Raw genomic sequence first — 25,178 nt, forward strand, 5'->3', positions numbered from 1 at the left:
GAAAGCTGGAACTCATTTGCCTCTTCAGGAAATGCATTCATCTTTTCTTTTGTTTAATATTTCTTTGAAAAAAAATTAAAAATCCTTGTCGATCGATGATCGATCTGGTGAAATAGGGACGGATCTGTAAAACCCCATGTGCCCAGTTCAGGGAAGGCTTCCTCCACTGTCAGATATTGCTCTGAACCCTACCCATTTGCTTCAATGTTCGGAATTATTATTTTTTATTCATCCACGCGATGTGGGCGTCGCTGGCTAGTCCAGCATTCAGTGCCCATCCCGAATTGCCCTTGAGAAGGTGGTGGTGAATTGCCCTCTTGAAACCCCTGAAGTCCGTTGTGTGTAGGTACACCCACAGTGCTGTTAGGGAGGGAGTGCCGGGAGTTTTATCCAGTGCTGGTGAAGGAAAGGTGATATCTCTCCAAGTGAGGATGGTGTGTGACTTGGAGGGGAACTTCCAGGTGGTGAGGTTCCCATGTGTCTGTTGGTTTTGTCCTTCTAGATGATAGTGGGCGTGGGTTTGGAGGGTTCTGCCTCAGAAGGCTTGGTGAGTCCCTGAAGTGCACCTTGTAAATGGTACACCCACTTGTTACTGTGCGTCGATGGGGGAGGGAGTGAATGTTTGTAGATGCAAGCCAATCAAGGTGGTTGCTTTTTTCTGGATGGTGTTGAGCTTCTCGAGTGTTGTTGGAGCTGCCCTCATCCAGGCAAGTGGAGAGTATTCCATTACACTTCCCCTACCAGCCTCCCCGAAGAGGCGCCGGAATGTGGCGATTGGGGGCTTTTCACAGTAACTTCATTGAAGCCTACTTGTGACAATAAGCGATTATTATTATTATTACACTTCTGACTTGTGCCTTGTAGATGGTGGACAGGCTTTGGAGGGTCAGGAGGTGAGTTATTTGCCGCAGGATTCAAGCCTCTGACCTGCCCTGGTAGCCACAGTATTAATATGGCAAATCCAGTTCAGTTTCTGATCAATGGTAACCCCCAGGATGTTGAATGTGGGGTTTCAGCGATGGTAATTCCATTGAAAGTTAAGGGTGGGGGTTAGATTCTCTTTTAGTGGAAATGGACATTGCCTGGCACTTGTGTGGCACAAATGTAACTTGCCACCTATTGGTCCAAGCCTGGATATTGTCCAGGTCTTGCTGGATTTGGACACGGATTGCTTCAGTATCTGAGGAGTTGCGAATGGCGCTGAACATTGTGCAGTCATCAGTGAACATCCCCACTTCTGACCTTATGATGGAAGGGAGGTCATTGATGAAGCATCTGAAGATGGTTGGGCCTGGATCACCACCCTGAGGAACTCCTGCAGTGATGTCCTGGAGCTGAGATTATTGGCCTCCAACAACCACAACCATCCTCCTTTGTTCCAGGTATGATTCCAACCAGCTGTTTCTCATTTGCTCCAGTTTTGCTCCTCGATACCACTCTCAGAGCTTAGATCTGACGTGTTTGTTGTGGAATCACGTGGCTCTATCTATTACTTGCTGCTTATGCTGTTTGGCACACAAGTTGCCCTGTGTTGTAGCTTCACCAGATTGACACCTCATTTTTCGGTTTGCTTGATGTTGCTGCTGGCATGCTGTCGTGCACTCTTCATTGAACCAGTGTTGAACCCCTGGTTTGGTGGTAATGGTGGAGTAGGGGATTTGCCAGGCCATGAGGTTACAGATTGTGGCCGAATACAATTCTGCTGCTGCTGATGGCCCACAGAGCCTCCTGGATGCCCAGTCTGGTGGTAGTGCCAATGAAATGCGTCAGAAGAGCTTCTTCCAAGCACCCCTGCATTCTCAGACCAGCACAGATTCACTGCAATCGCCCCCTTCATTACTTCGACCAAGTGATTATTTATTTCCTGTGACTTTAGACAGTCGGCTGTTCAATTCTGGAACTCTCCACAACTAATCTCTCCTGTGTCCCCGGTTGATATTCCCTCTTTCTGGCTTTCTCAAGCCGTTCAATCGTGGTGGGAATGGGAGGTCCTGGGAGTTTTTTGTGTACCTGCCATAAGCACCTGTTGGATTTTCCTGAGGACAGGCCAAATCCAGGGGGCCGGATTTTCAGCAGCTGGGTCAGGAACTCACGCCTGGATGAATTTTAAGTTCCAACCCAGTGCCCAGGCTGCATCAGTCTCGTGACATGACTTTCCTTATTGGCCAGGAGTCTAGCTCAGCACTCAGAAGGCAGGAGCTGCCTGTGTGGAATCAGTGGAAGAGGAAGGCAGCAACCATGTTGGGGACTGCTGCTGCCTTACCAATCTGAGCAGGCAGCTCCTGGGAGATTCATGGTGATCTGCCACCTTCAAAGACACGTGTACATATGTTGCCAGATTTCTGTTTCTGAACCCCCTTTAAAATTATACCATTTAGTTCATAGTGCCTCTCCTAATTCTTCCAACCAACTGGTATCACTTCACACTTTTCTGCCTTAAATTCCATCTGCCGGATGTTGGGCCGTTTGACTAGCCTGTGTTGTCCTGAAGGCTGGCTTGTGCCCTTCACTGTTTAATACATTTCTGATTTTTGTCTGAACTGCAAACTTTGAAATGATGGCCTTTCTATCCAGATCATATCTATCAAAAGAAGCAGTGATGCTAATACCAACTCCCAGGAACACCAGTGTAAACCTCCTTCTCATCTGAAAAACAACCATTCTGCTTCCAGTCTCTTGACCAATTTTCCATCCAAGCTGCCTGTGTCTCCTTATTCCCGTGGTCTTTAACTTTGTGAACAAGTCTATTATGTGGCACGTTGTCAAATGCTTTCCATCAACGGTGCCACCCTTTTCACCATTACTCTACCGAGGAACTCAACCAAATTTGTCATTATTTGCCATTACCAAATCCATCCTGACTTTCATTTGTTAACCCTCACTTTGCCAAATGTCAATTAATCTGGTTTCTGATTATTGCCTCCAAACGTTTTCCGACCACCGGGTTTATGCTGAAGCCCGTAGTTGCCAGATTTATCCCTCTCCCCTGTCGTTTACGCAGAGTGGTTAGATTTACAATCCTCCAGACCTCTGGCATCATCCCCATATCCAAGGAGGCTTGGAATATTGCGACTGGAGCTCAGCAATTTCCGACCAGACTTCCCTCAGTGATTTAGGAAGGATCCCAAGTAGACCGGGTAATGTTTCCACTTCAACAACTGCCAACCCTTTCAGCAAATCTTCATATTTTTCTCCTTTCTAATATCGCGACCGCCTCATCCTTTTACTGCTAGATTGGTCTCATCCTCTTCTCTAGTGAAGACAGATGTAAAGCATTCATTCAGTAATACCCTCAACCTCCACCAGAAAATCTCCTTTTTCTACTTATCCAGCGTGGGTCCTTTAATTATTTTCTTTGCATCTCATCCAGAGTTACAAGCATGCTGATAAAAAAAGAAGAGAACAGGGTCAGCTAATCCCTCAAACCTGCTGTCCAGTATTTAACCTATCTCGCTAACCCCACTCCTCACACCGTTCCCCACCCGAATCCAGCTCCCACTGATGGGAAGTAAGAAGTTGCTGGCACCTCACCTAACTCTGTGCTTCTGTGGTTTACCCAGATTCTGCCTCCTGCTCCTCTGTTATCTAACTTCTCTACGGTACCAACCTGGAAAGAATCTATTTTCCTTCTGAGGGAATCTGACGCAAACACTGGATGCTCAGATGAGATGTCAGCATGAGGCCCAGTTTTCCCGCATGGCTGAATGTTAAGGATTCCATCAAACTATTTGGGAGAGGAGGCAGGGAATTATCTCTGGTGTCCGGGGAATATTTAACCCATAATCAGCATCACTGAAGAAAGCAGGCAATCTGCTCATCATCACATTGATGTTTTGTGGGAGCTTGCTGTGCACAGATTGGTTGCTGTTTTTCCTAAACTCTAATAATGGCTCCACTTACATGCTTCACTGGCTTTAAAGAACTTTGAAACATATTGAGGAACAGAGGGCGAGGGGGTGGTCAATTAGCCAATCAATCCTATTCTGCCGCTCAAGACCATGGACTCCCGCCAGAGCTAAATCACTTTTGGTTCACACTATCGCTGGGAGCGGCTTCCAAATGCGATTCACTCTCCCAGCCATGTGAACCTCTGCATGGCGGGGACGGAAGGGATTCCATTCTGAATCCTGCTATCGTGTCACCATTTTGAGGGGGTGACCCAATAGCGAGGACCGGCGGCTGCCCCGCCCCCTCCCCCCTCGCCACCCAATGTAAATCCTGCCCCCACCCCAACCACAGAATTGCTGGGTCACTGTCGCCCCCACCCCCACAGCACGCAAGCATGAGGGTGACCCAACCCCCCACCAGAGACCCCCACCAGAGAGGTACATGATCTAACAGATTATATTGTGGTGGTTAGGAGGGGATTGAATGCAACGACAATTTGCATCATACAGTATCTCTGATGTAGTGAAATATACCTAGGCACTTTGCAGGACCATTATCCTACGAAAAACTAATCGGTGCCAGGTCATATAAGGGAACTTTAGGTCAGGTGACCAAAAGCTTCGTCAATGAGTTGGGGTTCAAAGAGTGTCAAAGGAAGAGCAAGGAGCACAGAGGTTTAGGGAGCAAATTCCAGAGTTTAGGGAGGGAATTCTAGACGAGCCCAGGGAGGGAATTCCAGATCTTAGGGAGGGAATTATAGAATTTAAGGAGGGAATTCTAGAGTCTATGGACGGAATTCCAGATCTTGGCATCTCGGCAGCGGTAGATGTGGTTGTCAATGTTGGAGCAACACAAATTGAAGAAGCCAGAATTGGAGGAACACAGAGTTATTTACCACCGTGGACTGAATGAGAGGGGGCTCAAGCCTTTCGTGTTCTTTGCCTAACAGCGTGTTGCAGTGTACTGCCTGGCATTCATAGATGTAGATAGTGGCAGTGATGTAGGAGGGGGCTTCCTGACCTCAGGGCTCGTTGGATTGCTGTGTGGCTGGTTTATTTTTTCAAGAGCGCATTTCAGGAAATTTTAGTACCTTGTGTATAATATCTATTTATATTACGTGCTGACTGTTATTTCCTGGCAATCAACCACAAATTTATCATCCGATAAACTTGGAGCAATTATGTTGCAATCATTAATCCTTTAGTGCGACACCACCGGTTAATGGCCACAGCACTGTTGGCCTCTTCACCTGACCATCCGGCCCCTGGGGGCAGTGTAATCAAGGGCAGCACCTCAGTTTCCAAGGACCTCACCTCCGAGGCAAAGCAGGACATCAACCAGCGGCAGCACTGCTGTCGTGGGGACTTCTGTATGAACACACAAGTTAAGCTTTCAACTTGACCATACGAGTCAGTGTGCAGGGTTTGCATTGAGCGACTGTGAGGTGGTGTACCCAACAGTCATATTCCAGATGGAATTACGTCATCACGATTTCCAATGATTGCACGCTCATGAATTTTGTGGCACCACGTTTGTGCGCATGTTTAGCCACTGGCGCTGCCAAACATGCCATCATCCTGCACGGGCAGAACTCCAGCCAATGATTGTAAGGCAGGAGGTCACCTTTTGGTCACCGACCATCTCTTACGTGGTTCGGTGTCAAATTCTGTTTTAAAATGCACGTTGGAACATTTTATTACATTAGAAGTGCTATCTGAATGTCAGTGATTGTAATTACTTTCATTGAACAAAATGCAATCAGATTACAGCATCATTGCTGAATTTCTGTAATGTCCCTGTCAAAGAGATAGGTCTTACGTAGAATTTTAATGGAGGAGAGAGAGAGAGACAGTTAGAGAGGTTTAGCAAGGGAATTCTTAATTTTGGGACTCAGCCAGCTAAAGGCATGGCCACGAACAGTGGAGTGAATTAAGTACGGAACACTCAAGAAGCCAGAATCAGAAGTGTGTCAGGATCTCAGGGGGTTGTGGGTTTGGAACAGTTTATAGAGATAGGGAGGGTCAAGGTCATAGAGGGAATTGAAAACAAGAACGAATATTTTAAAATCAAAGAGCTTCTTAACAGCGAGAACAAGGAGGAGTCATGACATCCATCACAACCAAATATTGCCCACAATCACACGCTTACAAGGACAGGTGTAACATGCCTCTGAATTGTAAACTGCTGGCATTGAATTTGTTGATCGTCACTTCCCAACTCACCCTCCAGGTCCTGTTATTGACCTATCCTTCCGTTCCTTCACAATTGCTGATTTGAAACCCTGCTATGGCCCAACGAACACCATCACCACACAGGCAGTATCAGTTCAAGTCGAGGCGGGGGAAGACGGTGGCATAGTGGCATTGTCACTAGTAAACCAGAAACCCAGGGTAATGCACTGGGGACACGGGGACGAATCGCAGCACTAAAGATGGTGAAATTTGAATTCAATAAACAGATGGAATTGTCGATTGTCGCAAAAACCCATCTGGTTCACTAATGTCCTTTAGGCAAGGAAATCTGCCCTCCTTACCTGGTCTGGCCTACATGTTACTCCAAACCCGCAGCAATGTGGTTGGTTCTTAACTGCTGCCTCAAGGATAATTAAGGATGGACGATAAATGCTGGCCCAGCAATAATGAAAAATCACCACTACCTTCTAAAAGCAACCAACAGTCGACAATATAAGTGACTTTGCCAATGGCACCTACATTCTGACACATACACCCAAAATGGGGAAAGCTTTATTTCATTATTAGTGAAATCAAAAATGGGTTTATCAAAATTAAACGACAGTGTCAATAGGGACTATTCCCCCCCTGTAAATACTCCTGAACACCACTGGGACATGATTTACTGATAACTCTGAGCAAGTGAATGGCACGGTCATCCCATATTTCATGTTCTTAATAACTCCGTAGTCTGAGAAGCCTCACATTTCAATTTTCCTTCTCCGGTTTCCAATCCCATCTTTCAAAAAGAAAATCAAAGCAATGAAGCAGAATTTCTGAGGATGTTTGCCCGATTTCCCACTGTAATTTGTCTGTCAAAGTTACAGCGAGACATTTATATATTTATCAAGCTGGCCCTAGTGCTCATTCTTCATGTGTGATCCGAGGCAGTGAGTGTTAATAGGGAATTTTCCCATGGGAAAGACAGCAGTAAATTTGCTAATAACAGTCTGGAAATTACACTCAGCAATGTTATCATTTCCCCGTGCTATTTTTAAAGAGGTATTAAACTGTTCCTTATAAATGGATAAGTGTTGAAATAGCAGAGAGAGGGGAATGCGATCCTGATATGTTTAGGCACTAACGTTGCTCACAAGAATCCACATTCCTGTTGTTACCCACAACAAAGTATCAATCAAAAGTTTGAATGTTCCTGGGGCTGATCCGTCCAGACCACTAGTTTTACACACTTCGCTATTCATGTGCAGTGGGTTAACTTACATGAGTTGGAGTGATGGGATGAGGAATAGAATTGACCATCACGTCCCTGAATTTGGGAACAAAAAGGAACCAGAGCAGAACTCATTGTCCACAACTACAGTGAATCCCATTGGAAATACCATGGAGGAGACATTGAGTTCAGTTGTGGTATCACCCCCAGGACAGTTACAATTATCGCCGGTCACTCTAATGGTCCAGACCATGAGTGGCCACATTTGGTGTCCATCACGCAAATTCTGACTCCTGGGCGGCACGGTAGCACAGTGGTTAGCACTGTTGCTTCACAGCACCAGGGACACAGGTTCGACTCCAAGCTTGGGTCACTGTCTGTGTGGAGTCTGCATGTTGTTCCTGTGTCTGCATGGGTTTCCTCCGGGTGCTCCGGTTTCCTCCCACAAGTTCCGAAAGACGTGCTTGTTATGTGAATTGGAAATTCTGAATTCTCCCTCAGTGTACCCGAACAGGTGCCAGAAGGTGGCGACTGGGGGATTTTCACAGCAACCTCATTGCAGTGTTAATGTAAGCCTACTTGTGACAATAAAGATTATTATGGTTTAGCAATGCCTCCATTTTAAAATACTCCACCATGCATTGCCAAGGTTTGATGAGAAGGAGGTGGAAGCCTTTGTCATTTCATTTGAGAAGGTAGCTAAACAAATGAAATGGCCATACCTGGCCTCACTCCTCTATATCTGTGTAACCTCTTCCGAACCTTCCATGTTCCTGACGCTGGCCCCTTCAGCATCCTCGATTTTAATCAGTCCATCAGGAGGGGCCAGGCTTTCAGTTGTCAAGCCCCTGAGCTTGGGGATTTCCCCAATAAATTTCTCCACCACGCAAGGTCACTTTCCAGTAAAACCTACCTCTGTGAACAAGCTTTTTCATCATCTGTCCTAATTGTTCTTTATGTGGATGAGTGTCAACTTTTCTATGAAAGCTCCTGGAAGGCACCATATAACTACGAGATGTTGGAGTTATTTATTTCCTCCCTGGTCCAGCAGTGTACCACTAAAACGGCAGTCAAACAGGAGACCTGTCCCTCAAGCCGAACAAGCGTCTCTCCTAAAGCTACTTGCAAGTGATCAGTCTGATGGCCTCCAACCCTTTGCATTACTCAGAATGCCAGTGAATGCTGCATAAAGTTTCATGTTTGTAAGCTGGAGAATGAACCTAACAACCAGGCAGCAAAGAAAAAAATCATATGATATGTAAAGAAGTTACATTTCTGTTCAGCGATATTCATTAGCGTGTTTGCAAAGTGTACATTTCAGTCCCTAATTGCCTTTGAGAAAGTGCTGGTGAATCGCCTTCCGCAACCCCTGCAGTCTACGGCTGAGATTTTCCAACCCTCCCTGTCAGTGGGGTCTTCCAGTCCTGCCCAAGGTGACCCCAGGCGGGCTCCCCCACTGAGGGAGACGGGCCCAGAAAATCCTGCCGCCAATCAATGGTGTCATGTGAGAGTACCTTTAAGAAATGGGTGTTTATAAATGGGTGTGTATATAAATATCTGTAATGAGAGTACCTTTAACTACTGCAGTACTGTCAGAGAGTGGGTGGAGCTGGGCTGTCTGTCAGCTTTTTACTTTCTCTTTTGAGCAGGCTCCAGGGTAGTTTCATTTTCAGTGTTGGAGCTGAAGTCAGACCAAGCAGGAGTACTGCTGTTCTCTCTGCCATCAAAAGACTATCTCTTGATAATTTGGTGAATTCAGAATTATGAATGTTTTCAGTAGTGACTTTAACCTGATGTGCTTCTGATAAAGATTTTGTTTTTAAGTCGTATGGATGTTAAAAAGCAAAGCTGAAAGGTTTACTTAGGGTTGTAGTCGTTGGGGGTTCTATTTGAATTAATGGTTGCTAAGATGCTCACTGTATGTTTTAAAAATGTTAACTTGAGTTCATAGAATAAACATTGTTTTGCTTTAAAAAATACTTTTCCATTTCTGCTGTACCACACCTGTAGAGTGGGCCGTGTGCTCCCCATACCACAATCTAGTAAAAGTTGTGGGTCAGGTGAACTCCATGATATACTTTGGGGTTCTCTACACCCTGGCCCATAACAAATTGGGGGCTCGAGGGGGATAAAAGTAAACCTATTGGATTGGCTTAGTGAACTTAAAGACAGTGAGGGGTGAGCATATTGTGGCTGCTTTTCAGGTGTGGTATTCTAGTTTAAGTAGGGAGTGTGTTGTGGACAATAGCTCTTTCAGAGGCTCTGATGTTTTTGGGGGTGGAGACGGTCACACGCAGTACCTTGTGGACAGAGACTAAAAGCAGACTGTTAGAGTTGGCAAAAACATTGCAGTTAACATTACCTGACAAAATGCGAAAAGGTGAGGTAATTATGGCGGTGGCTAAGCATTTAAAGTTGCCTGAGATACAGTTTGACTCATTGGAAATAGCAAAAGTTCAATTGCAAATTAAACAAATGGAACTTGAGAAAGAATTAAAGCAGCTTGAATACGAAAGAGAGAGAGGAAAAATAAAGAGAGAGAGAAAGAGGGAGAGAGGAAAAAGAAAGAGAAAGAGAGAGAGAGGAAAAAGAGAGTGAAGAAAGGAAAACAGAAAGAATAGCCCTAGCAGAACAAAAAGAAAGAGAACGGGAGACACAGATCAGGGGAAAAGATAGAGAGAGAGAGTTTGAACTTCAGAAAATGGCTATGAAGCATGACAGTCAGTTAAAATTGGCAGACGTAAAGGGAAACATACAGTTGGAGGATAGTGATGAGGATAGTGAGAAAGAGCGTCATAGTCGAAGGCTTGGTGGGAATCTATTTAAATATGTCCAAGCATTGCCAAAGTTTGACGAGAAGGAAGTGGAAGCCTTTTTCATTTCATTTGAGAAAGTAGCTAAACAAATGAAATGGCCACAGGACATGTGGGTATTACTGATTCAAACAAAGCTGGTAGGTAGGGCTAGTGAAGTGTTTGCATCATTACCGGAGGAGGTACCTGGGACCTATGAGTAGGTGAAAAAAATCTATCTTAGGTGCATATGAACTAGTGCCTGAAGCCGACAGACAAAGGTTTAGAAATTTAAGGAAATAATTTGGTCAAACATACATGGAGTTTGAAAGGATCAAATAGAGTAATTTTGATAGGTGGATAAGGGCTTTGAAAATAGACCAAACGTGTGAAGCTCTCAGAGAAATTATACTTTTGCAGGAGTTAAAAAATTCAATTCCTGATGCAGTGAGAACTCATGTGGAAGAACAGAGAGTTAAAACTGCGAGATTAGCAGCAGAAATGGCAGATGATTATGAATTAGCTCATAAATCAAAGCTTAGTTTCCAACATCAGTTTTAGCCTGTGATGGATAGAAACTGGGAACATGGGAAATACTCAAGTGGTAGAGGTAAAGGTGATCTGATGGGAGATAATAAGGAGAGTGCACCTCAGATTAAAAATTAAATCCAGGATGGTGGAAGAGACATGAAATGTTTCAAATGTTTTCACTGTAATAAACTAGGCCATGTAAAGTTACAGTATTGGTGGTTGAAGAAAAGCACTGGGAAGGCTGATGTGGTAAAACAGGATAAGGCAGTCGGGTTTGTTAAAGTGGTAAAGGAAAGCCCAAGTGAAGTGAAGGAGGTGCAAACGATTGTACAGCCTGATCAAGAGGTGATTGATAAGAAGGTGCCAGATCTCTTTAAAGAATTTACTTGTGTGAGTAAAGTTTACTTGTGTATCAGAAGGAGCAGGTAAAGAAGTCACAATTTTAAGAGATACGGGAGCTAGTCAATCTCTAATGGTAAGAGATGAGGAGTTATGTATTTTGGGAAGAATGTTGCCAGAAAAGTTGATAATATGTGGAATTCAGGGTGAGAGGAGTTGTGTTCAATTATATAAGGTAAGGTTGGAAAGTCCAGTGAAGAGTGGTGAAGTGGTAGTAGGAGTAATAGAGAAACTATCTTGTCCAGAAATACAGTTTATCTTGGGTAATAATATAGCTGGATCACAGGTGGGAGTGATGCCTACTGTGGTTGATAAGCCAGTGGAAAATCAGGCAACTGAAGTGTTGAAGGACAAATATCCTGGGATGTTTCCAGATAGTGTAGTAACGAAGTCGCAAAGTCACAGGTTAAGACAAGGGGATAAATCAAAGAGTGAATCAAGGTGAAGTTGAAGTGCAATTATCAGAAACGATTTTTGATCAGATGGTTGAAAAAGTGCAAGAATAGGTGGAGGATGAGGCGGATATTTTTAGTTCAGGAAAATTGGAGTTACAACGAAAAGATGTAGAAATAAAACGGATGCATCAGAAAGCATACACGGAAGGGGAATCTGCATGTATACCAGAGTGTTGTTACCGTAAAAGTGATGTCTTGATGAGAAAATGGAGACCTTTACATGTGCAGGCAGATGAAAAGTGGGCAAAGTTCGTCAAGTAGTATTGCCGGTAGGGTATAGAAAGGAGGTGTTGCGAGTTTCACATGAGGTACCAGTGGGATGTCATTTGGGAATAAGGAAAACTCAAGCTAAAATCCTGAAACATTTTTATTGGCCTGGATTATATAAAGATGTAGTTAAATTTTGTCACACATGTCAAGTGATGGGGAAACCTCAAGCAGTGATAAAACCAGCGCCCTTAATACCTATTCCAGCATTTGAGGAACCTTTTACAAGGGTCCTAATTGATTGTGTAGGACCGCTTCCTAAAACGAAAAGTGGGAATCAATATCTTTTGATGATAATGGATGTGTCGACTAAGTTTCCAGCGGCCATTCCAATACCAATATTACAGATAAAAAGATTGTGGATGAGTTACTTAAATTCTTTACCAGATATGGACTACCCACAGAAATACAATTGGATCAAGGATCGAATTTTACCTCAAGGTTATTCAAAGAAGTTATGGATAGCTTAGGAATAAAACAATTTAAATCAACTGCATACCATCCAGAATCGTAGGGAGTGTTAGAAAGGTGGCATCAGACATGAAACACAATGTTGAGGGCTTATTGTCATGATTATCCAGAGGATTGGGATAAAGGAATTCCATTCGTACTGTTTGCAATTAGGAATGCACCTAATGAGTCAACCAAATTTAGTCCTTTTGAACTAATTTTTGGTCATGAGGTAAGAGGACCACTTAAATTGATTAAGGAAAAATTGGTGACTGAGAAATCAGAAATGACATTATTGGATTCCGTGTCACATTTTAGGGAGCGATTAAATATAACAGTGAATTGGCTGGACAACATTTGAAAGTTGCACAAAATGTGATGAAACGGGGAGCGGACAAGAAATCCAAAGTTCGTAGTTTTGCCAGTGGAGATAAAGTTTTAGTATTGTTACTAGTGGTAGCTGAACCTTTAAAAGCAAGGTTTTGTGGACCTTATCAGATTGAAAGGAAATTAAGTGAGGTGAATTATGTGGTAAAAACATCAGATAGAAGGAAGACTCACCGAGTGTCATGTGAATATGCTTAAAAGGTACTTTGAAAGGGAAGGAGAGAAAAAGGAGGTTTTAATGATTCTAACTCAAAGTGATGAACCAGATTCAGATGACTGTGAATTTGACGTACCTAAAATTAAATTGGAAAATGAGGATGTTCTTAAAAATTGGGATAAGTTGTTGAGTTACCTTCCAGAGGAAAAACAAATTGACATCACATGGGCAAGTTTATAGAGATAAATTGGGAAGTACTAAAATGGCTATACATGATGTAGATGTGGGAAAACAACATCCATACAAACTTAACCCTTTAAAATTGGCACAGGTTAACAAAGAGATTGAGAGTATGCTTAAAAATGGCATAATTGAAGCGGGTTGCAGCCAATGGAGCTCACCCATAGTGATGGTACCAAAACCAGATGGTATCCAACGGTTGTGTGTGGACTATAGAAAGGTTAGCTGTTCCTCGTTAGTATAGTGGTTAGTATCCCCGCCTGTCACGCGGGAGATCGGGGTTCAATCCCCCGACGAAGAGAAGTTTCCTTCTATTGTGGGCAGCACGGTAGCATGGTGGTTAGCATAAATGCTTCACAGCTCCAGGGTTCCAGGTTCGATTCCCGGCTGGGTCACTGTCTGTGCGGAGTCTGCACATCCTCCCCGTGTGTGCGTGGGTTTCCTCCGGGTGCTCCGGTTTCCTCCCACAGTCCAAAGATGTGCGGGTTAGGTGGATTGGCCATGCTAAATTGCCCGTAGTGTCCTAAAAAGTAAGGTTAAGGGGGGGGTTGTTGGGTTACGGGTATAGGGTGGATACGTGGGTTTGAGTAGGGTGATCATTGCTCGGCACAACATCGAGGGCCGAAGGGCCTGTTCTGTGCTGTACTGTTCTATGTTCTATGTTCTATGTTAATGCAGTTACAAGAACGGACTCTTATCCTATCCCACGTTTGGATTGGAGGATTGCATTGAGAAAGTGGGACAATCAGCTTTTATTTCCAAACTGGATTTACTTAAAGGTTACTGGCAGGTACCTTTATCCGAAAGGGCGAAGGAGATTTCAGCTTTTGTGACTCCAGATGGTATATACCAATTCAAAGTTATGTCATTTGGCATGAAAAACGTCCCAGCCACATTTCAACGGTTAACTAAAAAAGTAGTTTCAGGCTTACCCAATTGTGTGGTATACATCGACGATCTGGTAATTTTCAGCCAGACATGGACAGAACATTTGAAACATCTGATGGAGTTATTCAATCGACTTCAGGGGGTGGGTTTGGTGATAAACCTAGCCAAAAGTGAATTTGGAAAGGCCCAAGTCACTCTCCTTGGCCATACAATCGGACAGGGTCGAAAGGTCCCACGGGATGTGAAAACCAAAGTTATTGGGGAGTTTCTGATACCTTCAACACAACGGGAAATAATGCGATTTCTTGGTATGAGTGGATTTTACTGGAAATTTGTACCCAATTTTAGCAGTGTGGTCGCTCCACTAATGGACTTGCTCAAAAAGCGTACCAGATTCCAGTGGACAGCGGAGTGTCAACAGGCATTTGACAGCCTGAAGGCTGTGTTAACCACTGCTCCCGTGTTAGCCATCCCAAATTATACCAAACCATTCAAAGTGGCTGTTGATGCAAGTGATGTGGTCGTAGGTGCGGTGCTTCTACAAGACACGACGAAGGGCTAGAGTGGCCTATTGGTTATTTTTCAAAGAAATTGAATTCTCACCAGAAAAGGTATTTCACGATTGAGAAGGAGACTTTGAGTTTGGTGCTGGCTTTGCAACATTTTCACATTTATGTGGCCAGAAATCCGTCTGACACCGTTATATATACTGATCATAATCCATTGACGTTTTTGGAGCGATTCTGGAATAATGCACGGCTGTTTTGCTGGAGTTTATTATTGCAGATTTCATTTTAAAATAGTACATGTGGCAGGACGAGAAAACGTGATAGCCGATGCTTTGTCACAAATGTGATGAACGGAAGCAACACCTGTTTGCGTGTGCTGTTTTTTGAAACAAAAAAGTATACTTACTGTGTGCATTTCTTAAAGGATAGTGAAAAGGTGAAAAATGAAACCATCTTGAAGTCGATGGTTTTTTTTCTTGGGGGGAGGTGTCATGTGAGAGTACCTTTAAGAAATGTGCGTTTACTACTGCAGTGATGTCAGAGAGTGGGTGGAGCTGGGCTGTCTGTCAGCTTTTTATTTTTGTTTTTGAGCAGGCTGCAGGGTGTGTTTTTGTTCGTTTTCAGTGTTGGAGCTGAAGCCAGACAGAGCAGGTGTACTGCTGTTCTCTCTGCCATTAAAATACTATCTCTTGGTAATTTGGTGAATTCAGAATTATAAATGTTTTCAGTAGTGGCTTTAACCTGATGTGCTTCTGATGAAGGTTTTGTTTTTTAGTCGTATGGATGTTAAAAAGCAAAGCTGAAAGGTTTACTTAGTGTTGTAGCCGTTGGGGGTTGTATTTGAATTAATGGTTGCTGAGATGTTCACTGTATGTTTTAAAAAGGTTAACTTGAGTTCATAGAATAAACATTGTTTTGCTTTAAAAAATACTTTTCCATTTCTGCTGTACCACACCTGTACAGTGGGCTGTGTGCTCCCCATACCACAATCTATGAAAGGTTGTGGGTCAGGTGAACTCCATGATACACTTTGGGGTTCTCTAAACCCTGGCCCATAACAATGGCGAGCTGCCATGAAGGCCGGAAAACATGTGGGGTAGACACTCCCACAGTGCTGGTAGGGAGGGGGTTCCTGGATTTTTACCTCTTTTCACATCAAAAATCCTCAATGATCTCCATTGAGTGAGTTGACTGAACTGCCTGTTGCCTGGGGCAATGTCTTGTCCTCTATATTTTACCCAATGCGTTGCCTGTCATCTCGCTCTTCCGTCCCCTGGTGGAATATGGAATGAAATTAGCTTATTGTCACGAGTAGGCTTCAATTAAGTTACTGTGAAAAGCCCCTAGTCACCACATTCCGGCGCCTGTTCGGGGAGGCTGTTACAGGAATCAAACCATGCTGCTGGCCTGGTCTGCTTTCAAAGCCAGCGATTTAGCCCAGTGTGCTGAGGGCTGTTGATTGGAAAGGAGATTGTGAATGAGGAAGTATAGCTAAGGCTGGATTAAAGAATAATGTTCTCCTCTGCTTCTCCCTGTGTCCATCTGGAGAAGAAAAGGTGATAGGTTGGAGTGCGTTACAGCAAAGCAGTAATATTACATCTATTATGATAAATAACATTGCAATTCACTCGCCTCTAACCTTTACTTCTCTATCCATAGCCTCGCTCCCCCCACACCCCCAGGATCTTTTTTTTAACATTATTCTTTCACAGTATGTGGATATCGCCGGCTAGACCAACATTTATCGCCACACCCTAATTGTCCTCAAGAAGGTGATGGTGCATTACCTTCTTGAACTACTGCACTGCCTCCTGCTGTAGGGGGTGAGGGGGAAATATTGGGGCCAGCACCTCTCATTGCTATCTCCTCTAAACAGAATGCAAAGAAGTTAAGGTATATATTGGTTACTACCAGTTGCAGTCAAACCCACGTATCAACTTGTGGGCCTTAAATGGTACCAGGGTCTAGGACTTAGATAGTATGTCAAAAGGTTCATGAAACAAATCATTACATTACATGAGAGTTGATGTGTGGAGTCAATGTAATAAAGATGTGAATGGAAGTTTGGGGCTACAAGGGACATCATATGCTTCTTTATGGATATTGATCGTAAGCAAAGGAACCATTTGCATGAATGAGAGAACGTGCATTTATGTAGCGCCGTTCACCATTCACTCCTTGGGGCATCAAGTACTTTACAGCAATAGATTCCAACTTAAATGTAGTCAATGTTGCCACAGTTCACCTTCTTTGATGGTCATTGGTTGAGGATGAACATTGGGCAGGACATGAGGAAAGCTATCCTGCTCTTCTCTGAAGGCTGCCATTGGATCAGGAGGTGAATGGGCAGATAGGGGGTGGGATTCTCCGGACCCCCAGCAGTATGTTTCTCGGTGGTGGGATTCTGTCCCCTCGTCACTTGTCATGGCAATTCCCATTGACGCCACCCCGCTCCGCCGGGATACCTGTGGGCAGGGGATGCGAATCCGGCGGGAAAAGAGAATCCCAACAGTGGGAGAATTCCAGCAGGATCTCAGAAAGCAGCACTCCCTTAAACTGCAATGCATTGTGACCCCACACCACATTCTCAAAACCTTGATCAAGATTGAATCCACGGTCCTACAGCTCAGAGGGAAGAATTCAGGTTGATGCTTTAAAGCAGTGAAGGTGGAGTTGGTTGCAAGTGGCAGATATGTTTGGCACATTGAGTGCATTATTGAGAGTTATGGGCCGGGATTCTCTGAAACGGCGGCTAAGTGTTGACGCCGGCGTAAACACTGGAGCATTTCACACCGGCATTAACGGGCCCCTTGGCCCAGCGATTCACCTACCTGAAGGGGCCAGCAGGGCGCCGGAGTGCTCCGCGCAGCTCCGGCTACCGATACAGGACCCTGCACGTCCGGCCGCGGGTCCACACAGTAAGCTGGCCCCCACAAAATAGGCCCCCCCCCCACCAAAATCACGCGCGCCCGCCAATCGGTGACCCCCGATTGGAACCCTGGCCGTCCTGGAGAACCCCCCAGGCGATGGATCCCCCGCCCCCAAGAGGACGGCCGTGGCAGGCACCACTCTGGGCACACGCCAGGTGGAACCATGTTAGAACCACGCTGGCGGGAACTCGGCCAGTTGCCAGCGGAGAATCGCCGCGGGGGCCTCTTTCAATGGCCCACGACCGGCGCTGCATTGACCGTGGCTGGCGGTGATTGCCTGGCCCACGGAGAATCGCGGGAAGGCGTCGGACCAGATTGCGGGTCTGACGTCCCATTCTCCGTCCCAGCGCCGAGCGCGATTTCGGTGCGGAGGCTCGAAAGATCCCGGCCATGATTTTTTTCTCTTACCTTGCCTGACCTGGGAGGGCCTTTAAACATTCTGAGGCTGGCCCTGCACTCAATTGGCATGGGGGTGACCTACTGCTCACTTTCATTTATCCATCATGGAACTTTTGTCAATTAAAGAGGACGTCTCCGCCGGATATTGTGTCGAACAAAGATTGCCAAATAGCAGCCAAATGTCTTCTCTTGATGCCCATCCCCACAGCCCATTCGATGCTGCCACAGCCAAGCTCTCATTCGAAGCACTGACTATGGCAATATTCAAGTTGAACTGACCCTATGGTATAGTCAGCAGTAGCACAGTCAGACATCATTGCAATAATTCTGATAACAATCCCATCACACAGGAAATTCCAATCTAGTGTGTCCATCCAGACCATCAGTACAATTAACGCACACGACTGTGTACTCAGCCTGTAGATGTCACCAACACATTCAGTAACAAGCAGTAAAATTGGGGTATTTAAAATAATTAAAGAGAGGACCTATTTATTCTGGTGGGGTATTCCAGAGCAAGATGGGATGTATCACCTTAAACTTAACGTTTGACCATCAAAGGCATCAGTTAGCATTTCCTTCACACAAAGCTCAGTGGAAACCTGTACTTCCTCCTCCAAGCTGCTGTTGAAGCTTTTTTAATGCTTTTCTCTCCGCCAGCATTTATTACCCATTCCTAGTTGCTCTCGAGAAGGTGGTAGCGAGCTGCCTTCTTAAACCACTGCAGTCCATGTAGTGTAGTTACACCTTCTCTGCTGTCAGGGAGGAAATTCCAGGATTTTCACCCAGCGACAGTGAAGAAACGGTGATATGTTTCCAAGTTCGAATAGTGAATGGCTCAGAGGGAAATTTCCAAGTGGTCATGTTTCCATGTAAATGCTGGCCTTGTTCTTCTAGATGGTGGTGGTCATGAATTTGGAAAAGTGCTGTCTCGGGAACATTGGCAAGTTTCTGCAGTGCATCTCGTCGATGGTACACATGACCGCGTCAATGTTGGAGGAAGTGAATGTTTGTGGAAAGGGGAGCAATCAAGGCAGGGTTGCCTTGTCCTGGATGGTGCTGGGCCTCTTGAGTGTTGTTGGAGCTGCGCTCATCCAGGCAAGTGGAGAGTATTCCATCACACCCTTGACTTGTGCCTTGTAGGTAGTGGGCAGGCTTTGGGGGAGTCAGGAGGTGAGTCACTCACCGCAGGATTCCTGGCCTCTGACCTGCTCTGGCAGCCACGGTATTAATATAGCTGGTCCAGCTCAGTTTCTGGTCAATGGGAACCCTCAGGATGTTTTTAAAAAATATAAATTTAGAGTACCCAATTCATTTTTTTCCAAGGGGCAATTTAGCGTGGCCAATCCACCTACCCTGCACATCTTTGGGTTGTGGGGGTGAAACCCATGCAGACATGGGGAGAATGTGCAAACTCCACACGGACAGTGACCCAGAGCCGGGATCGAACCTGGGACCTCAGCGCCATGAGGCAGCAATGCTAACCACTGTGCCACCGTGTTGCCCCAACCCCCAGGATCGCTGGGAGACAATTGGAAATGACAGAACCGAGATTGATAGATTTTTTGTTGGGTAAGGGTATTCAGGGCAATGCAACCAAAGTGGGGAGACATTGTTAAAATACAAATCAACCATGGTCGAACTGAAAAGCAGAAAAGGCTGATGGGACTGAATGACCTTTCCTGCATTCCCGCAAAACTGTGTCAGATTTCAAAGGAACATATTATTGCATTGGGAAACTGGGGTGAAAGGTCAAGACACAGCACAGGACAACACGAAGACTGAAAACAGTCAGGGAGAAGCTGAGGTAATGCAAAAAGCATTGATTAAGTTGCTGCCAAAGCTGTAGCTCATCAGAGACAGGAGTTAAATGAAGGGCAGAAATCCACAATTTTGAGGTTCTGGGAAAGAATGTTAGGTTTCAGTGACTCATTCAACCTTAAAACAGTGAGGACGAGAGCTGAGGAAGCGTGATGACGAGGTTGACTTGCTGAATTGAACAAGAGAGCCCGATATTGGAGATGAATGTCTGAATAGTTTCAGAATCCATGCCCTACCACGAACACTGTGCTGCCAGTGAAGGAAACAGAAGTAATTGCGCAACCACAATAAATGCCTGGTATTCCCATGGTAACAGATGATTGTATGAGTTGTGGTTTACCACATGTGGTCAATGTCTTAATGGGGACATTTTGGGGGGAGCAGGAAAATCCAAAGAGCAGAAAACAAAAACTGGCCTGGTGTCAACGCTCAGTTAATGGGCCCACACAGTGCGATGTAGTCGAGATTGTTCCCATGGTTTGTTCCTGTGGTTGGTGACATCTTCAGACTGTGGTATGGCCTGTCTGATTCTCTCGCACTCATCTATTATTCCAGAATGATGGAATGTGTGCAGATTGCATCAATGGTATTTTCACAGCCAGTGGGTCAGAGGTCGTAGGTTGCGGGCCGGCCTGTGAGTTCGGGAGCTCCAGGTTTAAGTCCCACTCCAGGACGAGTTGGCCACAAAATCAGTGTTCATGACCTTGTTCAACAGATTGGTAATCAGCTTGCTAACCCCTCTAACCCTTCCCCACTATTCCCCAAAGGGAAGAAATATGCGTATGACAATACGAAACAAACAAACAAGCCAGTGGTTTCCAGCCAAGACTGCCTGATGTCACCCCTGAGAATTGCAGCCTTGTTACCAAGGTCTGACTGCAGTTTTGTGTCAAACGAACATCAGCTTGTTTTACTAGTGAACGGAGTCTTTTCAATTAGAAGGTAAAATATAACACAACACCACAGGGAGCGATAGCTTCCTGCAAAAATCAAACCACTGAGCATCATTTCACCTAGATGCACAATACAGATTCCCTAATAACTCAGCACTGATTAATTCAAGGGAGGACAACATGATAAAGTGACAACTTCACACTTAACGTTTACAGCTTATGACCATAGAATTCCTACAGTGCAGAGGGAGACCATTTGGCCCATCGAGTCTGCACCGTCCCCCTTAAAGAGCACCCTAACCAGGCCCACCCCCACATCCTAACCCCATAACCCCAGCAAACCTACATCTCCTTGGACACTAAGGTACACTTCAGCATGGCCAATCCACCTAACCTGCACATCTTTGGACTGTGGGAGGAAGCCCACACAGACACGGGGGGGGGAACGTGCAAACTCCACACAATCACCCAAGGCCGGAATTGAACCCGGGTCTCTGTGAGGCAGCAGTGCTAACCCCTGAGCCACGGTGCCGCCCACATTTACGTTTCCAACCATTGTTGTTCAGGGAATGCAGCTCAAAGAACTCAAAGCCGATACTGAGGAAGGAGCGTTTATCAATGCCGATACTGTACCCTTTGGGCTAATCCTTTGTGACTGTACTCCAGAGGACATGTTTTTTGGCAGGAGTGCGAGCTGATTAAATGAGTGAACGTGCAGGCCCTCCTAGAATCACAGAATCTTTAAGGAAAAGAGCAGCTCGTTCCATGGCCTCCTTCCATGCTTATGTGATTCTATGATTCTACACCAAGTAGAGGCAGCCATGGATGTGAGGGGGGATAAATGGGGCTTTGGTCTCACGTTCCTGCTTATCTCTCCCTGGTAAAGATCACAGAGAAGCATCAGATCTTGTACCTGGACACCCCCGGGCTGGAGAAGCTGAGAGGCAGTGAAGCCATAAAAGACCAGAAAATGGAAGTAATGTTTTTAAAAATTTGGTAGGCATTCCTGGGATTTTAAAACCCGAAGGCCTTTTCCAGGCAGTAATAATAAGAAGGCACTGAATACTGCAAAGGCCATGGACTCTGACAATATTCTGCAAATAGTACACAAGACTTGTGTTCCAGAACTAGTTGCGCCACTAGCCAATCTGTTCCAGAACAAATACAAAACTGGCATATACCCAGAAATGTGGAATCTTGAACAGGTGTGTCTTGCTCGAAAGAAGCAGCACAAATCCAACCCGGCCGATTACCGCTCCATCAGTCTAATCTCAATCATCAGCAAAGTGATGCAAGGAGTCGTCAACAGTGCTATCTGATGGCCCTTACTCAGCAATAACCTGCTCATTGGCGCTCAGTTTGGGTTCCTCCTGGACCACTCACTTCCTGGCCTCATTATAGCCTTGGTTCAAACAAGGACAAAAGAGCTGGACTCAGGGCATTGCAACATGAGTTCCTCAGGCTAGTATCCTTGGACTGAACATCTTCAGCTGCTTCAGTAATGACCTTCCCTCCATCATAAGGTCAGAAGTGGGAATATTCGCGGATGACTGCACAATGTTCAGCACCACTTGTGACTTCTCATATACTGAAGCAGTCCATATTCAGCAAGACCTGGAAAATATTCAGGCTTGGGTTGATAAGTGGCGAGTTACATTCATGCCACACAAGTGCTAGGCAATGACCATCTCCAAGAAGAGAGGAGCTAATCATCGCCCCTTGGCATTCAATGGCATTGCCATCGCTGAATCCCCCACTTTCAACACCCTGGGGGTTACCATTGACCATCTACTGATCATGACCAGCCATAAAACCTGTGTGGCTGCAAGAGCAGGTCAGAGGCCGTGAATTCTGTGGAGAGTGACTCCTCCAAGCCTACCAACCTACAAGTCACAAGTCAGGAGTGAGATGGAATACTCTCCACTTGCCTGGATGGGTCCAGTTCCAACACACTCACGAAGCTCAACACCATCCAGGGCAAGTCAGCTCGCTTGATTGGCACCCCATTCACAAACATTCACTCTCTCCAACATTGACACAGCCGTGTGTACCATCTACAAGATGCCCTGCAAGAACTCACCAACGTTCCTTAGGCAGCACTTTTCCAAACCCGCGACCACTACCATCTAGAAGGGCAAGGGTAGTAGACACGTGGGAACTGTACCACCTGGAAACTCCCCTCTGAACCATTCACCTTCCCGACTTGGTAATATATGGCCATTCCTTCAATGCCACTGGGTCGAAATCCTGGAATTCCCTCCCTAGCAGCACAGTGGATATACCTAGCCACATGGACTGCAGTGGTTCATTTCTAAGAATAAATTTAGAGTACCCAATTCTTTTATTTTTCCAATTAAGGGGCAATTTAGCGTGGCCAATCTACCTACCCTCCACATCTTTGGGTTGTGGGGGTGAAACCCACACAGACACGGGGAGAATGTACAAACTCCACACGGACAGTGACCCAGGGCCGTGATTCGAACCCAGGTCATCGGCTCCGTGAGGCAGTAGTGCTAACCACTGTGCCACCGTGCAACTGCAGTTGTTCCTGAAGGCAGCTCAGCACCACCTTCCCAAGGGTAAATAGGGATGGGAAATAAATGTTGGCCGAGCTAGAGGTGCCCACATCCCAAGATTGCATTAAAATATCTTCAACAGCACTTTAGAGGAGAAATTACCGATTTCCACTGAACTTAGAAAATAGAAACAGGAGGAGGCCATTCAGCCCTTCGAGCCTGCTCTGCCATTCATTATGATCATGGCTGATCATCAAGTTCAATACCCTGATCCCGCCTTCCTCCCCATATCCGTTATCCTTTTAGCCGCAAGAACTATATCTCACTCAAATTGCACAACGTTGGTGTGAAGGATGTGCTAACTGACGCACTTAATGGTCAAACTTTAATTTTAAGGTCATATATCCAATCTTGTTCTGGAATCCCCTCCCACAGAAGAAATAGGTCCTCTCTTTAATTATTTGAAATACCTCAATTTTACTGGTTGTTACTGAAAGTTGGCTTAGCAACAGGAAACAAAGGGAATGGTTGATGGCTGCCTTGCGAATGGAAAGCTGTATAAAGTGGTTTTCCACAAGTGGTGGGACCCCTGCTGCTTGTTTTATATGTCAATGAATTGGACTTGAATGTGGGGGGCCACGATTGGGGAAGTCTCAGACAACACACAAATTGGCCGTGTAGTGGGTGGTGTGGAGGATAGCTGTAAGCTCCAAAATGATATAGATGGGTAGCTGGAATGGGAAGGGTGAAACTCAACTCTGATGAGTGTGAGATAATGCATTTAGGGAGGTCGAGCAGTAAAGGGGAATACACAATAAACGGGAATATGCTGAAAGGGGCAGATGAAATGAGAGATCTTGGGCGGGATTCTCCGCCAGCGGGATTCTCCGTTTTGACAGCATGGGGCTGCCCCACAATGGGAACCCACCCCATTGACCGGCCGGCGTAGCGGAGCACCCTGCCGCTGGGGTGAGGCAGAAATGTGGCGCAGCGGGGCGGAGAATCCGGCCACTTGTCGTGCAAGTGCACAGGTCGCTAAAGGTAGCAATACAGGTAGATAAGGTCGTAGCGGAGGCACATGGAATGCTCTCTTTCATTGGCAAAGGTATAGAATACAAAAGTAGGGGTATAATGATAGAACTGTATAAGACACTGGTGGGACCATGGCTGGAGTATTGTGGGCAGTTCTGGTCAGCACATTACAGGAAGGATGTAATTTCTCTGGAGAGAGTGCAGAGGAGGTTTACAAGAATGTTGCCAGGTCTGGAGAATTGCAGCACTGTTTTCCTTGGAACAGAGAAGGCTGACGGGCGACATGATAGAAGTTTACAAAATGGGAGGGGTAGAGGTGGAGTAGACAGGAGGAACTTGGGGCGGGATTCTCCCATCTCTGGGCCGGGCCAGAGAATCCCCGCGAACGGGCCATGCCGCCTCGACGCAGGCACCCGATTAAATCGGCGTCATTGCCGCCGGCGTGGTTGGCCCGGATGGGCCGAGCTGCCGTAAGAAAAGAGCAGAGTCCCGCCAGCGTCGTTCTAACCTGCTCTAGGCCAGCATGACCTCAGCGTGAAAGGGTCGGGTGGTGCCCTGTGGGTGGGAGGGGGGGGGTCCGACCCCGGGACGGGGGGGGGGGGCTCCAATGTGGCCTGGCCCATGATCGGGGCCCACTGATTCGCGAGCCGGCCTCTGTCGCTGGGGGCCTCCTTTCCTACGCACCGGCCCCTGTAGCCCTGCGCCTTGTTGCGTTGGAGCCGGCGCGTTGAAGGAGGCCACTCAACATGTCCTCAATGGCGTCGGAGTAACTGCACAAGTGCGGATCCCACGGCGCACAGTTAACCCCTGGATCGGCAGCTGGAGCGCCGTGAACCGCTCCAGCGCCGTGCTGGCCCCCTCTAGGGGCCAGAATTAGTACTGGGAGCGGCCCGTTCACGCCGTCGTAAAACGCGACGGCGTGTACGATGTCATGGACACTCTGCCGCGGGATTGGAGAATCCCGCCCTTGTTTCCCTTGGAAATGAGTTCAGAAACCTGGGGTCATAGATTCAAGATAAGTGGCAGAAGGATTAAAAGGGACATGAGGGAGAATCATTTTACCCAGAGGGTAGTGGGAGTCTGGATTTCACTGCCTGAGTTGGTGGTGGAGGCAGAAACCCTAAACACTTTAAAAAGTACCTGTATCTGCATCCAAAGTGCTGTAAACTGTTGCTCTTTGGGCTGCGTGCAGGAAGATGGGATTAGAAAGGGCACCTGGGAG

General features: G+C 46.0%; 1 protein-coding gene and 1 non-coding gene across 2 annotated transcripts in view; both read left to right on the forward strand.

Moving 5' to 3' along the window:
• Positions 1-25,178, forward strand: part of gdf5 (growth differentiation factor 5) — a 51,734-nt gene that overhangs the window by 21,243 nt on the left and 5,313 nt on the right. The gene's annotated exons all lie outside the window — the stretch shown is intronic.
• trnad-guc lies at positions 13,198-13,269 on the forward strand. Its single transcript has one exon. It is a non-coding gene; the product is annotated as a tRNA-Asp (tRNA).

Source organism: Scyliorhinus canicula, chromosome 7 (genome assembly GCF_902713615.1).
Source record: "Scyliorhinus canicula chromosome 7, sScyCan1.1, whole genome shotgun sequence".
Taxonomy (NCBI): Eukaryota; Metazoa; Chordata; class Chondrichthyes; order Carcharhiniformes; family Scyliorhinidae; genus Scyliorhinus; species Scyliorhinus canicula.